Source organism: Tamandua tetradactyla, chromosome 22 (genome assembly GCF_023851605.1).
Source record: "Tamandua tetradactyla isolate mTamTet1 chromosome 22, mTamTet1.pri, whole genome shotgun sequence".
In the NCBI taxonomy this organism is placed as follows: domain Eukaryota; kingdom Metazoa; phylum Chordata; class Mammalia; order Pilosa; family Myrmecophagidae; genus Tamandua; species Tamandua tetradactyla.
Genome location: NC_135348.1, coordinates 28,419,795 through 28,426,297, shown reverse-complemented (window position 1 = coordinate 28,426,297; position 6,503 = coordinate 28,419,795). Strand labels below are relative to the sequence as shown.

Sequence of the window (6,503 nt, the reverse complement as noted above, 5' to 3'; positions counted from 1 at the left end):
TTTAAAATTGTGAAACAATGTAGTTGTCAGCATTTTCACACGCTCAGGAGGAAAAGCAAGTCTGTTTACGAACATGCAGCCAGACCCCTAACTTCTCATTTACTGACAGCTCACACACCGTCTTTCCATATAGTGGGTTTTTTTAAAAAAAAAATAAAGACTTGATTTTCAATCACAATGAAGTTTTAAGGGTTTGGGAAAGATGTCTTCAGTGATTATAAGCAGACACCTACAGTGTAATGTTAGTTTTCTAAATGAAAATTAAATTTGACCATAAAAACCTTGGCCACTTGAGGAGAGAATGTTGTAAACACAACTTGAAATTTTGTAGTTTCCCCCCCCCCCCCAAAATCTTAATATTCAAAACTAAGAACGCAATAGGAGATTTGTGAAGTCTTTGGAGGTTATGTGCTTTATGTAACTGTTCCTGACTTCATGGTAAATTACACAAATCCAGTAGATTTTGTTTTTAATTCTAAGGATGAAATAGAATTTGTACACAAAGAGAAAACTCCACCCAGCAGCAGGTAACTAGATCTGTGTCACTCTTGACAGGCTTAGGACAAGAGACAATTAATTCCTGTCGCCAGAGGGCACCAAAGCTCAACTTGCTACGAAAACTGCCAATCACATGGTTGTAGCAGGTTCTAGAAACCCCCCCCCCCCCGAAAGATCATTCCTGTGGCCTTCATATAAGAGCTCACCTAATCATTTCAGAGGTCTGAGAATGTCTTCTGCAAGGAAGCGCTCCCCTACCTTGTTTTCATAACCCAGTCTAGCAAGGTTAGAATCCAAGGCATTCTACAGGAGAGTCCACTCAGTGCCTCTTTCTCTGCTGCTGGTTTCTTGGCTTGTGCGCACGTCGCTGCAATCTCTGCCTCTGGACTGCATCGCCTCCTCTGCTCCTCTGGGCGTCTGTCTTATAAAGACACCCGTGCTGGCACTGAGGGCCCATTGGGATCATCCAGGGTAAGGCTTCCTTTCAAGATCCTTAACATAATCGTGTATTTTGCCATATATGGTAATATTCAAAGGCTCCAGGGATTAGGATGTAGAATAGCTGTGGAAGCCCCGTGGAAGCCTTCCCTAGGAGGTGACAGGTCAGCTGGGACTTGAAGCATAAGGGACGGAGCCCGGGAAGGGCATCTCAGAGAGAGGGAAGAGCACAGCGAAGGTCTGAAGAGAGTTGTGAAGTGGAAGAGGAGAGGACAGAGAAGTGAGGCTGGGACTTAGGTGAATAGGGCCAGAGGGCGCAGAGCTCCAGGATCCTGTCTGAGAGTCTGCGTTTTATTTTAAGGGCAATGGGAAGTCAGAAAGTGTTTCAGAGGATGGGGTAGGGGGAGGTAGGACGCCGTCAGACTTACATTTTAGATCATTCATAGCTGTGTGCAGGAGCCAGGTGGGAACCGTGGAGACCAGATAGGAAGGTTTTGCTATAATCTAAGTAGGGGCTGCTGGCCTGGACGTGATGGTGCAGCGTGGACAGAGACAAGTGGGAAGAGGGACAGATACTGAGAATAGAAGATTTAAAGACTCGATTGACTGACCTGAGCGTCAGGAGAAGGAGGCTCCAAGAATGGCTCCTAGGGTTCCAGCTTGAGCAGCAAGGTACATAGGCCATTGTCAGGGTTCCTGGGAGAGAAGTGGGTTGCAAAGCGGGGAAGGATTAAAGATGAGTTTAATTTGGAACATGACAAGTTTGGGGGCTTTGCAGGAGAGAAGTCTCAGTGGAGGTGTCCAGTGGCGAGTTGACCCCGTGAACTCAGAAGAAAGGTCTGGTCTAAGGAAAAAGGCCTGAGAACTGTCAGTCTGTAGATGGTAAATGAAGCCTGGAGAGTCAGCGAGTTCATGCCGGAGAGTTTGAAGAGTGAAAGAAGAGTCAAGGACAGAACCCCAGGAGAATCAAACCAAACCAAGCATGTCATGTGAGGGTGGAGGATTCTAGAAAAGGGACAGAAAAGGCATAGTGAGAATATGAGGGGGGCAGGGGGGAGAGCAGATGTTGCCTGGAGGTCCACAAAGGAAAGAACCAAATTGCATTTCAGGCACAGCGCTTATCTGGGTAGTGGGAGGCTCTGGTGAAAGGCATTTCCGTGGCATGGAGAGCCAGAAACCCAGCTGGGTGAGTGAGGAGGGTGGATGGACAGTGCAGACAACTATTTTATGGAGAGAAGAGAAGACAGAAGTTGGAGTACAGTGGGGACTGAAGGAGGGCTTTGCTTTATTTTATTTTATTTTATTTTTGAGAATGATATTTTATTTAGTCACTTTGGCTTACAACTGAAACTCTGGAAATTCAAAATTAACATCCTTGCCAGTGAGCTTCTTAAATACACCAGAAAAACTTTCAGCCGTATGTTCTACATTGTTCTGCTGTGCTTTGTCCAAAGGAGCCTTTATGAGCTGGCTGCCATCAGTTTCACACTGCCCACAGATTCTCTTGCCCAGAGTTTCACTCGGGAATACCAAGTCTTCAGGGACTGCCTCAGGCGTAGTGTAGAGCACGGCTTCTGGGACGATTCTGCTTATTTTTTGTACGCCTTTTTTGAGTTGGTTTAGGCAGAATTCTCCTCTGAGCAATAAACACAATGTGCTCTTCACTGAACTTTTCTCCAATTCACGTAGTAGATGGATTTGATTTTCTAGAAAGACTTCAGGTGTGGAATGGAAGCAAAGATTATAATAGCTTGCCGACCACCACCGACTTCTGTTTCCTTGGCCGCTGTTATATTCAGCTCCCTTAACTGAGCCTTTAGGTCTGAGTTCATCTCCAGCTCAAGAAGAGCCTGAGAGAGCCCCCAGTCTTGGGGTTTGTTCATATGAAACTTAACCCCACAAAGGATAGATCAAGTCTACTTAAAATTTAGGCCTAAGAGTCACCCACCCTCAAGACAGCCTCTTTTGTTGCTCAGATGTGGCCTCTCTCTCCAGCCAACACAACGAGCAATCTCACCACCCTTCCCCTGTCTACGTGGGACATGACTCCCAGGGGGTGTGGACCTTTCTGGCAACGTGGGACAGAAATCTTAGAATGAGCTGAGACTCAGTATCAAGGGATTGAGAAAAACCCTAGAATGAGCTGAGACTCAGCATCAAGGGATTGAGAAAACCTTCTCCACTAAAAGGGAGGAAGAGTGAAATGAGACAAAGTGTCAATGGCTGAGAGATTCCATACAGAGTCGAGAGGTTATCCTGGAGGTAATTCTTACGCATTAAGTAGATATCATCTTGTTGTTCCAGATGTAGTGGAGAGGCTGGAGGGAACTGCCTGAAAATGTAAGAGCTGTGTTCCAGTAGCCATGTTTCTTGATGATGATTGAATAATGATATAGCTTTCACAATGTGACTGTGTGATTGTGAAAACCTTGTGTCTGATGCTCCTTTTATCTACCATGTCAACAGACGAGTAGAACATATGGAATAAAAATAAATAATAGGGGGAACAAATGTTATTAAAATAAATTTAGTTTGAAATGCTAGTGATCAATGAAAGCGAGGGGTAAGGGGTATGGTATGTATAATCTTTTTTTTCCCTCTGTTGTCATTTTATTTCTTTTTCTGTTGTCTTTTTATTTCTTTTTCTGAATTGATGCAAATGTTCTGAGAAATGACGAATAGGCAACTATGTGATAATATTGAGAATTACTGATTATATATGTAGAATGGAATGATATGTTAATGTTTTTGTTTGTTCTTAATTTTTTTTAATTAGTAAATAAATAAATTTAAAAAAAAAAGAACAAGAAGAGCCTGAGAAATGCCAGCTTCGAATTCATCTGGCTTTTCACCATAGGGCTTCACAATCTTTGTGCTCGAACTGAACATGGCCTTTCTTTTATTTTTTACTGTATAATATAACATATATACAGACCAAAGAAAGAAAGAAGCAGCAGTTTTCAAGAACTCTTCAACTAGTAGTTACAGGACAGATCCCAGAGTTTGGAACATGGCGTTTTTCTTGTTGAGCGCTTGGGCTAGGAACAGCTTTGCTTTATTTCTAAGATGGGAGAAAATGAATATTTATGTACTGATAGGAAGAGCTACAGAAAGGGAGAGGCTGAAGATGTAAAGAGGAGCTCATCTCTCCCCCGAGAAGGTCAGAACAGCAGGGGGTCAGAGCCCAGGTGGACAGGATGGCTGAGTGTGACATTTTCCATTACAACAGGAAGAAAGGGAAAGGGCGGGGGTAGGTGGGTGTGCAGATCTGGCAGCAAAATGTTAAACGATTTCTTTCCTGGCAGCATCTGTTTCTTCTGGATGAAATCAGAGGGGTGCTCTGCTGCCGGTGAAGTGGAGGTGATGGGATAGGAGGGTGGGGATTTGAAGTAGTCACCCTGGACAGCGAGAGAGAGTTGACTGAAAAAACAACGTTGGGTTGCAGGGGTCATAGAAATGCTGTCTGGGAAGTAATTGAGTAAGCCAGGTGGAAGGGCAAGAAGTTATGGTTTGGGGTATGATTTCAGAGGAAGAATGGAACTGCGATGACAAAGTTTAAGGTACATCCATGAGTGCAAGTGGCAGAAGTGGAGAAAAAAGGCAAATAAATGAGGGGCTCTGGTGTCATGGGTCATTGTTGTGGATCTTGAGGTCACTCAAGGTGCTGAAGGAGGAGAGGAAGAGTTTGAGTCACCGTTTTCACTGGAAGGCAGGAACCTGCATGGAGTAGGGTTTTGCAGGAGAGTGGAGGAGTCCTGATTGGCAGGAGACTGGATTGAATTATAGGAATAGAGCTCCTCTGATTGATGAAGTTCTGCAAAACAGTCTAAGCATGGACCATTTATTATTTTTTCCAAACAATAATAAAACATAATCAGATGCTTTTGTATAAAAACTACCCAGAAGTATCTGCCAAGCAATTATGCAATGAATGAATGCAATTGCAGCAGAAAAATATCTGCCAACGTTTTTTGCAAAGATGTTTTCATAAAGACATTTCCTTAGTAAGTGTCACAGACTTCACTTCAATACCAAACCCAGTTTTTACATGATAAACTTATCTGTAGTATCCATTCCTTGACTTCCTCTTCTAAGTGTGTGTAAACCAGAGTTGGCTAAATCCCCACCCTAAATGCCACAGCTAAGCCTCATAATACATTTCTTAGAGGAAATGGAATAGAGGTGACCACTATACTAATAGTCTCTAATATGCTTATTAAAAACCACGATTAATTTGACATACTTTGCCTTCTTTTTTCCAAGCCAAATCTAGCTTCTGTGATCTGTTTCACAGACTGTATATTTCTCTACCCCTTAATAATTTATATGTAAGCCTAAAAATCTCCTTTTTAAAATGCCAGTAGATTGGATAGAACTGTGCCTCATTTTGTGGCTAACAAAGATTGTTCCTTGCTATCTCATGGGCCAGCCGGAATCTTTCTTTCTCTGATCTTCAGTACTTTATACCACTAAGTGAGAACACACAATGGACTAGTTTCTGGGTTTAAAATTTTGTATATATAGCTAATTTAATCATCACAAAGCTCCCATGAGGTAGGTATTTTTGTTTTTTCATTTTATAGCTGAAGAAATAAGCTTATAGAGAGCTTAGATTCTTGCCTCATGGGCACTAGAGAATAAAGAGCAAAATTTGGATTCAGAGCCAGGTCAGCCTAAATTCAAAATCCCCATTTTTCCTCCTACTGCTGTCATAAGAAGGAGGGACAAATGTGTGTGTGTGTGTCTGTGTGTGTGTGTGTGTGAGAGAGAGAGAGAGAGAGAGAGAGAGAGAGAGGTTGAGAGGTTGACTGGTGGGGAGGGACAGGCATTTATAGGAAGAGTAAAGAGGAAGGCAAAGGAGAGCAGGGCCAGAACTAAGAAGGAAAAAGTAAAGAAGCACAGATGCGTATATATTTTTTCGGATATATGTTTAATAGCAAAACTATAAAGTGAGATGTGGGAAACTCTTATCCCTTGAAAGATGTGCTTTCTCAATTTCTTATTCCATGGCAATCAAAAGGGATTTGGGATTTTGGGCTGCCTAGAATACATTTTCTCTTCTTAACAGTGTTCTGACTTCCTTATCTGCAATCCTCTCCTCTTGCACAATGCGGGGTCGATAATTAGAAACCCTGCTCTCCCTCACACTGGGAATAGACAACTGACCTCAGTGATTCCACAGTTCTCACTCTGGAATTCGACTCTTAGGGAGAAGACTAGGTGTGCCATCTCATCCCAGTGGTAGGTTCTCGCCAGGATCTTTTTGCGGCAGGGTTGCTGTTCGCCTCTGTGTTTAATTCTGCAATTTGTGCCTTTGTAGTAAGTTTTGAAATTGGGAGATGTGCATTCTCCAACTTTGTCCTTCGTTTCAAGATTGTTTTGGCTATTCTAGGTTCTTTGCATTTCCTTGAGAATTTTAGGATCAGCTTGTCCACTTCCGCAAAAATCGCCAAGAGGGATTTTAATAGAGATTTTATTGAACCTGTAGATCAATTTGTGGAGTATTGCCATCTTAACAATACTGTCTTCCAGTCCATGAACATTGAAGATGTCTAGTAAGATAGTCT

General features: G+C 42.7%; 1 pseudogene; it reads right to left on the bottom strand.

Annotated features, from left to right (window-relative positions):
- Positions 1 to 2,240: 2,240 nt before the first annotated feature.
- Positions 2,241 to 3,825, bottom strand: LOC143666081 (small ribosomal subunit protein eS7-like; annotated as a pseudogene).
- Between the last annotated feature and the right edge of the window lie 2,678 nt (positions 3,826 to 6,503).